Raw genomic sequence first — 11,068 nt, forward strand, 5'->3', positions numbered from 1 at the left:
TGATAGATAGATAGATAAAAAATAAAATAAAAAACGTAATCAAGGGTGAAGTGAACATTACTAAGTTAATACTCAAGAAAGAAAAAAAATCCGCAGTGATCTATGTATTCTGTTTAGTCTGTTCATTATGATAACTTACAAGCAAAGTCAATGTAAATAGCCCTGGGACCAGTACTGTGTTTCCATCCAAGATAATGGGTTTTTTCTGCTCCAATGGCATAGCTGGATGAACATTAATAATTTACAGTGCCATGTGCACTTCCAATGGCTTAGCTTTTCCCAGTCCAGTTAATGACTGCACCCACAGTTCTCTCAGTTGAGGGTGATTTACTGTAATTAATAAAGAAGTTGATACATATTCATTCAAATGAGTCCTCAACATATTATTCAGATTCAATTCATAATGGCGACTCTTATTGATAATGATTATTTACAATCAAAGTCCCTGTGCTGAAATCCCAGATTCACCATTTATAAAGTGTTTTAGTGAGGATAAGTTGTATGTATTTTCTAAAGCACACTTTCCTCCCTTCATCAATGAGCATAATGAACTGTTATTCGAAACTTAGAAATAAGGTAAAATGATGATTTATGCCATTTTATTATCATATTGAAACAATAACAATGACTCTGAACTCTAAAGTGAAATGCACCTTTGCTTAGTTTGTACATGATCTTTATCCATGTCCAGACTCTCTGCAGTTTTATGTTGACTTGGACACTTCTGACTGTTAGGGATGCCAATGATTTCTACCTTGTACAAAGACAAGCCTCAGTCTCAAGTTTTTATCGTTCCATAGAACACTGGCCAGTTTCACAGTACTGTTTTACAGTCCTATACCACTATTCTTTGTTTCTGGGTTTAAACAGACAATGTCCCTTGCAATCTTTAAAAAGAAAGAAAGAAAGAAAGAAAGAAAGAAAGAAAGAAAGAAAGAAAGAAAAAAAGAAAGAAAGGAAGAAAGAAGGAAAAGAAACAGTAATGAAGAGATGACTCCATAGTTAAGAGCACTGAGTGCTTTTTTAAAGAACTCAGGTTCTATTTCCAGCACCCATATGGTGGATAACAGCTCTAGTTCCGGGGAATCTGATGCCTCCTTCTGACCGCTGTGGCCACTACACAACACGGGTGCACCTACCTACATGCAGGCAATACACTCAAGCACATAAAATAAAAATAGCAAAAAAAATGTTTAAAAAAATAGGAAACAACATGACCATTTTTATTTTATTTATTTTTAATGCGTGCGAATGTTTTACCTGCATGTACAAAAGTGCACCCATGTGTGCAATACCTGCAGAGGCCAGAAAAGGGCATTGGTTTCCCTGAAACTGGAGTTGTGGAGCAGTTGTAAGCCATGCAGGTGCTGGGAACCAACCCAGGTCCTCTGTAAGAGAAACCAGTGCTCTTAACTGCTGAGTCATCTCTCCAGCCCCACTGAATTCCTTTTGGAGTCAACTTTAACATTTTGTTCTTCCTCTGATTAATAGAATAAATAGATCTTTGATGTATAGTTCCTATGTGATTGTGTGTGATTATTCTTAAGCATTTTTTGAAATTATTTTTGGAAATAACTAATATATGAGTACTAATTCAATATTATATATACTTACTAACTCACTGATTTCTTTTTTAAATTTTTTAATTTGTTATTTTTATTTTTATTTCTATGCATATATTGCCTGCATGTAGGTAAGTGCACCCATGTCGTGCAATGCCCACAGAGGTCAGAAGAGGTTGTCAGATCCCCTAGGAATGGAGTTAAGGACAGTCATTAGCTGCCACGTGGGTGCTGGAATTTGAGCCTGGGTCCTCTGCAAGAACCACGAGTGTTCTTAACTCAGTTGTTAGCTGTCTTGTTGGTGCTGGGACTTAAACCCAGGTCTTCTATAAGAACAGCCAGTGTTCTTAACCGCTGAGCAATCTCTCCAGCCCCTAACTCACTGATTTTGAAAACCAAAAACATGAGAAATAATCTATAGTCACCACCCTCATTGTGAAAGGTGCATTCCAAGACCTCCCTATACTCCTGAAACCACAGACAATACTAACCATCGACAATACTAATGTTCTATTTTTCCATACACATACACACCTGTGATGAAGTTTGGCTTATATATTAGGCATACAAAGAGACCAACAGTATCACCTAATAATTACATATGGTCATAATAATATGCTATAATAGAAGTTATTTTAAACTTATGAACACTTTATTTAGGGAATCTTCCATTTATTATTCTCAGACTATGCTTTATTTTAGGTGACTGAATCTGCAAATTAAAAGCTCAGGTAAGGAGGAAATACTGTAACCCATATTACAAGGACAAAGGAAACTGTGATTAAGTAAATGTCAGAAGGGTGGGAAGTGGGACTTGCCCTGGAATTATTATTCTCCAATTACTCCATCTCTTCAAAGAAAGAACTTAAACCAAAATACAATGGAGCTAAGTTACTTTCTTAACCTTAAAACTCCACAGTTAACAAATTGAGAATATATAACTCATTTGTACTTTGAGATGCTTAGTTTGTAGCTCATTATTCCCCACCAGCCTTTTTATTTATCTTCATTCTGTATTTCGTGCCTTCATTCAGATTGCACCATGAATCATTAAGGTTTAAAATGTTGAAACTGTCTCAGGATCCCTATTTTCATAAATAATTTTTAAAATTACATGCAAGGGTCTGAAGAGATGGCTCAGCAGTTGAGGGCGTTTGCTGCTCTTGCAGAGGATGACAATTCAGTTTCCAGCAGCCACATGTCAGTTCACAACTGCCTGTAACTCCATTTCCAGAGGAATCCAGTACCTTCTTCTTGCCTCCATGGGCATTGCATGCATGTGTGCACTTACACACATGCAGGCAAAACATTCATAAAGATAGATGATAGATGATAGGTAGATAGATAGATATATGATAGATTGATAGATAGATGATAGATTAATAGATAGAGGATAGATAGATGATGGATAGATGATAGATAGATAGATAGATAGATAGATAGATAGATGATACATACATACATAGATGAATAGATAGATGATAGATAGATAGATAGATAGATAGATAGATAGATAGATAGATAGAGATAGCTTAGCAAGTAAGAGACTTACTACAAGCATGAGGACCCAGCATCCATGTAAAAAGTTGAAAGTAGCTGCATGCACACCTGTAAACCCCAGTGATGTGTGTGTGTGTGTGTGTGTGTGTGTGTGTGTGTGTGTGTGTGTTGGAGAGACTGGAAGATCATCAAGGCTTCCCAGTCTATGTTCAACTTGCTCCTCTGTGTCCTCATCTTTGTTTCTATTCTTTCCCATTATCTTCACTTCTGTGAAATTGTAGGTGATGTGAAATAAGGGGAATTTTTACTCCTGGCTTTTGTAACTGTTGAAATTTCTGGATGTACTTAATTCTCACTCCTCTTTAATCAGAAATATATTCTCAATCAGGCATCTCCAGTCCCATCAGGACAAGTCATTACTTTAAGGCATTTAAAAGTAACTAGGTAAAGAAATTGAGCTCTAAATTTCTGTTGACTATTTGATGGCATTCATGTCATGTTGCATTTCCTTTATAAAGCAAATACAACTTTAAATTGGAATGACTATAATAGTGAACATAAGTAAAAAGTCCCTTTTTTTCTTTCTGGAACTCATTGATTGGTACCCACCCCCATATCCACTGGGAAGACCACAAGTCACATAAGTGTGTCTAGAACATTACTCTAGCAAGAGAAGGATCTAATGTGTTCACTCTTATGTTGAGCTTCTTCACAATCCCACTATGTCTCGAATGGAACTTGAATCTTTTTGCTTCCTTGCTCTACTATCCTGGGTAGTGTGGAGATTTATTTATGGGCCATAACCTTCAGCTACCCAATGGAGAAAACAAAACTCCACAAGCCTCCCTCTATTTTTCTTTCTTTGGCAGAAAATAAAACTGAGACGTATATTTCCACAGTAAATCCGAATGTCTTCTGTATTACCAGGTTTTAAAAGGTTATGTACGTTGGCTATTACATCATTGTTTGAAGTACATTAGCGCTCTGGTAAACAGCTGCTTTCAATCTCCATTCTCATAAAAAGAGCAACCGCACAGTCTGCGCTTTTTCTAATGGCTTTAAAAATGAATACTATCTTAGAAATTCTGATCCACACTAATGTTTGCATATCATAATATAGAATATTAATGGGAAGCATAAAGGAAGAAAAGTCTCTACAAAATCAGGCAGAGGGAGAAACATGTTTCTCAGAGTATTTTTGATCTCAAAATGCTTTGCCTTTGGCAACAGATGTGTTTTTATAAAAGGCTTTACATAGCAAAGTTACTAATAAATGAATGTATCTAGCATATGATGAGAGAATAGAGTCGTTGCTTTCGACAAACTTTCCAAGATGAGAAAAGTTATGACTTTCAATTGTGCATAGAGCAGATCTACCTTTTATGACTTCACATTAAAAACTTCCCTACTGTGCACAGGAAGCCAGTGGATCCAGGCAGCATGGGCTAAATGTTAGTATCTTATCCACATACCAAATAGAAGAGTTCCTGGAGCTTCAAGCCAGCTTCACTCCAGCCTGTTTCAAGTATTGAGTGCACATTTTCTTCTCTGAAGAATGTCATCTCTGTTGTCTTTGTTTTAACTGGGAACACTTTCTGGTTTACTTGTCTAGAAAATGGGAAAGTCATTATTGCATCCTTAATACCATTCACAGTGCAAGAATGGAATTTTTTGAGAGTCATTGGTATTTCTTCTTACTTATCCTGTACTTATTCTGGGAAGATAAACACAGTTCTTTGACAGGAAAATATGAAATGCACAGCTGGTACAAGACACTCTTCCTCTGATCACAAATGTCCTACACTGCATTGCAGCTCACTGTGGAGAGACCAGGAGCCCTCCTTACATGAGCCACTTGTCTTTGTGTGTTTAGTGACTAGGGAAGGGATTGAGCACTCACTGCATTGAGCTTTCTTAAGCCTGAAGAAAACAGAAAGATTTTATAAAAACAAAGCATAACGCCTAGATGTTGAATGGCTCGCCTTTTTCTGTTTTCTTTTTAAAAATATTATTGAGAATTTATTTTTTAACATTTATTTTATTTGTAAAGTTTACATATATGTAAATATATATAAACACATATATAGATGATGATTTATTACATTTCCCTTTTAGTTCTGATTTTATAGACTGTATATATAAATATATTAGTTAACTTAGATATATTATGCAATTTTTCATATTTAATAATAACTTGTGCTTTATTGAAGTGCTTTTTACATCCATTTTAAATTGTACTATATGAAATACAGAGTGAACATTAATAAAATTGAGAAAATTTTTTTTTAAAAAAAGAAAAGATGGAAAAGAATATTCCAAGCAAACAGCACTAAGAAACAAGCAGGGGTTGCAATTCTAATATCTGACAAAAAGGACTTAGAACTAAAACTAATCAGAAGAGATAAAGAGGATAACTTCATTCTGATCAAAGGAACAATTAACCACGAAGATATTCCAACCACGAACAAATATGTACCAAACATATATGCACCCAATTTCATAAAAACAGTACTACAAGACTTTAAGACATAGATTAACCACAACACAGTAATAGTAGGGGACTTCAATACCCCACTCTCTCCATTAGATAGGTCAACAGGAAAGAATAAATAGAGACATCTGAATTAAATGATATCATACAACAAATGGACCTCACAGACATCTACCAAATATCCCCACCCAAGCATCAAAGAATACACTTTGTATTCAGCACCCCATGGGACTTTCTCTAAAACTGACCACATACTGGGACACAAAACAAACCTCAACAAATACCAAAAAAAATTGAAATAGTTCCAGGCATTCTATCAGACGACAATACAACAAAGCATAAAATCAACAACAAAAGAAGCCCTAGTCACTACAGGAACTCATAAAGATTAAACAACACACTCCTGAATGATGAAGTGGGTCAAAGGAGAAATTAAGAAAGAAATAAAAGTATTCCTGAAACTAAAAGAAAATGATAATACAACACAACAAAACCTCTGGGACACTTTAAAAGCAGTCCCAAGGGGGAAGTTTACAGCTCTAAGTGCCTTTTATAAAATCACAAAGACCACAGAAAATGACCTAACATTGCAACTCAAGACTCTGGAAAGGCAAGAACAAATTAAACACAAACCCAGCAGATGAGAAGGCAGATGAGAAGAAATAAAAATGAGAGCAGAAATTAATGAAATAGAAACAAAGAAAACAATACAAAGAATCAATGAATCTAAGAGCTGCTTCTCTGAAAAGCTAAGCAAGATAGACAGACCCTTAGCCCAATTAACCAAAAGAAAGAAAGAGCAAATCCAAATCAACAAAATCAGAGGTGAAAGGGGAAACATCACAGGAAACATCAGAAAGATCCAGAACACTATAAGGGAATACTTTAAAAACCTATACTCTTGCTGGGCGTGGTGGCACACGCCTTTAATCCTAGCACTTGGGAGGCAGAGGGAGGCGGATCTCTGTGAGTTCGAGGCCAGCCTGGTCTACATAGTGAGTTCCAGGACAGCTGGGGCTACAGGGAGACCCTGTCTCAAAAAGACCAAAAAAACCCACAAAACCCTATACGCTTCTAAATTTGAAATGGATGGATGTCTAAAATCATGGGAACCACAAAGCTAAAACAAGAACAGTTTAAACAGAACCATAACATGTTAGGAAATCAAAACAACAACACAAAATCTCCTGACTAAACAAAGCCTAGGCCCAGGTGAATTTACAGCAGATTTCTACCAGACATTTAAAGATGAACTACAACCAATACTATTTAAATTATTCAAAATGATAGAAGCAGAGGGAGAACTCCAAAACTCCTCCTATGAAGACAGCATCACTCTAATACCCAAACCAGGTAAAGACACAACCAAACAGGAAAATTATAGACCCATGTCCTTAATGAACATAGATGCAAAAATCCTCAACAAAATACTTGCAAACCGGATATAGACACACATCAAAAAGATCATCCACCATTATCAAGTAGGCTTTATTCCAGAGATGCAGGGATTGTTCAATACACATAAGTCAATAAACATCATTCATCGTATAAGTGAACTCAAAGACAAAAACCACATCATCATCTCAACAGATACAGAAAAGGCTTTCAACAAAATTCACCATGTATTCATGATAAAAGTCCTAAAGGGAATCAGACTGGAGAGAACATTCCTCAACATAATTAATGCTATAAACAAACAAACTCACACCCAACATCATTCTAAATGGAGAAAAAACTGAAAGCATTCTCATTAAAAATCAGGAATCAAACAAGGATGTTCACTATCTCCACTCCTTTTCAATATAGTGCATGAAACTCTGACTAGAGCAATAAGACAAGAGAAGGAAACTAAAGAAATACAAATTGGAAAAGGAAAGGTCAAATTATCCCTTTTTGCAGATGATATGATACTATACCTAAGAGATCCCCAAAATTCCACCAGAAAACTAGAACTGATTAACATTTTTAGTAAAGTGGCAGGTTACGAAATGTATCTACAAAAATCAGTATCCTTTATATATATACCAATAACAAGCAATCAGAGAAAGAGTACATGGAAACACTGCCTTTCACAATAACTGCAAAAAAAATCTCAGAATAAACCTGACCAAAGACATTAAAGTCCTCTACAAAGAAATTTTAATTCCTTAAAGGAAGAGATTGAGGAAGACATCAGAAGATGGAAAGACCTCCTATGCTCATGGATTGGAAGAATTGATATTGTGAACATGACCATCCTACCAAAAGCCATTTATAGAGGCAATGCAATGCCAATCAATATCCCCTCTACATTCTTCACAGAATTAGAAAAAAACATTCTACTTCACAGAATTAGAAAAAAAAGTTCATATTGAAATTCATATGGAAGCACAAAAGACCTTGAATACCCAAAGCAACCCTGAACACAAGAGCAATGCTGCGGGCGGGGGGGGATTACTATACTGATCTCAAACTATATTATAGAGCTATAGTCATAAAAACATCGTGGTACTGGCACAAAAATAGACACATAGATCAATGAAACACAACTGAAGACACAAGCATTAGCACACTCAACTTCAGCCACCTGATATTTAACAAAGGTGTCAAGAACACACAATGGAAGAAAAACAGCATCTTCAACAAATGGTGCTGGCAAAACTGGATCTCCACCAGTAAAAGAATGAAACTAGACCCTTATCTTTCATCTTGCACAAAAGTCACCCCCAAATGGATCTAAGACCTCAATGTGAAACTCAAAACTCTGAAACTATTAGAAGAAAGCATAGGCAGTACCCTACAAGATATGGATGTAGGAAAGGACTTTCTAAATCGGACATCAGTTTCTCAGGAATTAAGGTCAAGAATCAACAAATGGGACCTCATTAAACTAAAAAGCTTCTGTACAGCAAAAGAAACAATAAAGTGAAGAGAAAACCCACAGAGTGGGAAAAATTCTTCATCAGCAATACATCTGACAGAGGTTTAACATCCAGAATATATACAGAACTCAAAAAACAAATAATCAAGAAAACGAACGACCCAGTTAAAAGATGGGCCAACGATCTAGACAGAGAGTTCTCAAAAGAAGAAATGAAGATGGCTAAGAAACATCTTTTAAAATGTTCAGTATCATTAGTAATTAGGGAAATGAAAATTAAAACCACTTTAAGATTTCATCTTACCTCAGTCAGACTGACTGAGATCAAGAAAACAAATGATACCAAATGATGGTGAGGATGTGGAGAAAAGGGAATACTCATGCAACCCTTATGGAAAGCAGTGTGTAGAACTCTTAAAGAACTAAAAATGAACCTACCATATGACCCAGTTATACCACTCCTTGGCATATACCCAAAGAACTCATCCTATTGCAGAGACACTTGTACATCCATGTTTGTTGCTGCTCTTTTCACAATAGCTAAGAGATGGAAGCAGCTTATGTGTCCTTCAATGAACAAGTGGATAATGAAAATGTGGTACATTTACACATTATCTTCGGGTTAGTCAAAAGCTCCATAATTGGACTTAAAACCCACTCAATGGGAAAAAACTCATGTGTGGTACTGTAAACCTAGTCAAATATGTAAATCTGGGGAGGTCATAGATCTTAGACAAAACCCCAAGCCTGTCACATTCCTAGGCAAATGTGATTTCTTACTATGTGCAAAATATGGAGCCTTAAATTTTCAGAGTGTATGTCCTTAGTTCTCCTATAGTAAAATCTACCCACCCAGGTCTCAGAGACTATTACAGAAGAAGGGGCAGAAAAATTGTATATGACCATATGGAAATACAGTCCTACAGGCTCCTGGGACCCTTCTTGTATGAACCTACAGCAATGGTGTCAGCATGCACAGACCCATGCAAACTCAAGCATACAAAAACCCAGCATAGAACTGTGAAAATGAACAGCTGGTCCCAATCTTAGTTGAAGAATTATTGGCAGCTGATTACTACTGGGTGAAAAAGAGCTGATCTTCTTAAAGGAAGGGACTCTAGGTAGACTGACTAGACTTCAGTGGATGAACTTGCACTGTAGGACAACTGAAGACACTAACAACATAATAGGCCTTAACACAAATGACAGAATGTATGAATTCCACTGGGAGGACTATGGAAGGGGATCATTAGGGGAGAGGGTATTAGGATGATTAAGATGTTCTTTATGAAATGCATAAAATTTTAATAAAAATATTAAAAAATGGGGCTGAAGAGATGGCTCAGCAGTTAAGAATACTGGTTGTTCTTGAAGAAGACCCTGATTGGAGTCCCGGCACCCACCTGGCAACTAACAACTGTCCATAATTCCAGTTCCAGGGGATCTGACAGCCTCTTCTGTCCTCCGTGGGCATTGCACAACATGGGTGCACTTACCTACACACAGGCAATACACTCATACACATAAAAAAATAATAATGATAAATAAAATATGAAAAAAAAAGATAGACTTGAGTTTACTGATGTGGGATAGGAACTCAGAATGTTCTATAAAAGAGACATGTGGGAGCTGGGGAGGTGGCTCAGTTGGTGAAGTGCCTGCTGTGCAAGTGTGAGGACCTGCGTTCACATCACCAGCACCCTTATAAAAGCCAGGCATGGCAGTCGGTAATCGTGGAGCTGGAAAGACAGTGACAGGAGAGTCCCTGGGACTTGCTGGCTAGTTGGCCTAGTCAAATCAGTAAGTTCCAGGTTCAGCTGAAAGGCCCTGTCCTCCCAAAAATAACATGCAGAGCGATTGAGGAAGACACCTGGCTCCACCCTCTGGCCTTCACACACTTGTGCACATACACACAAAAGGAACTTACAAAAGGAAAATAAAGTAGAGAAACCTGTGTACAGAGAGAACCTGAGCAATTCAATTTTCTCAGTTGTAGCATTCCAGCCTTCTGTTGGCAGTGGGAAAAGGACCTTAGACAAAAGCAGCAAAGCATTCTTTGACCTCGGGTTATGAAATGGATTGCCAGTGTTTAAGGGAGTTTCATCGTGTAAACCCTAGATTCTGGACTCTGAGTAGGGAAGTAGAAAGACTCAAGTTTGGTCTACATGCAGTGGCCTGAACCTATAGTCCCAGCTGCTATGGAGACTGACATAGGATTGCTTGAGCGAGCCTGAATCCAACCTTGGCAACATAGTAAGGCCCTGCATGGAAAAGAAAAGCACTCAAGAGCTCTACCACTGAACGACATTACTATGCTGCTTGCTCCCCTCACTCTTCCTTTTTTTCTTTTTGAGACAGTACAATGTAGCTCAAGCTGGCCTCAGATTTGTGATCTTTCTGCCTCTGCCTCCAAGCCATGAGGTTGCAGGAGTATACCACCACGCTTTTTAAAGTAGTACCTTTTAAAATAGTTTGCTAATAGTTTAAACCTGCCCGTTTAGCTTTTTTTTTTTTTAATTTTATGTGCCTGCATGTATGTAAGTATACCCATGTCGTGAAGTGCAGAGGCAGGAGCATCTCTGTAAGTTCAAGGCCAACCTGGTCTACAAAGTGAGTTCCAGGCCAGCTGGGGCTACGGGGAGACCCTGTCTCAAA

The sequence above is a fragment of the Nannospalax galili genome, unplaced genomic scaffold (genome assembly GCF_000622305.1).
Source record: "Nannospalax galili isolate Female #2095 unplaced genomic scaffold, S.galili_v1.0 scaffold568, whole genome shotgun sequence".
Lineage (NCBI taxonomy): Eukaryota > Metazoa > Chordata > Mammalia > Rodentia > Spalacidae > Nannospalax > Nannospalax galili.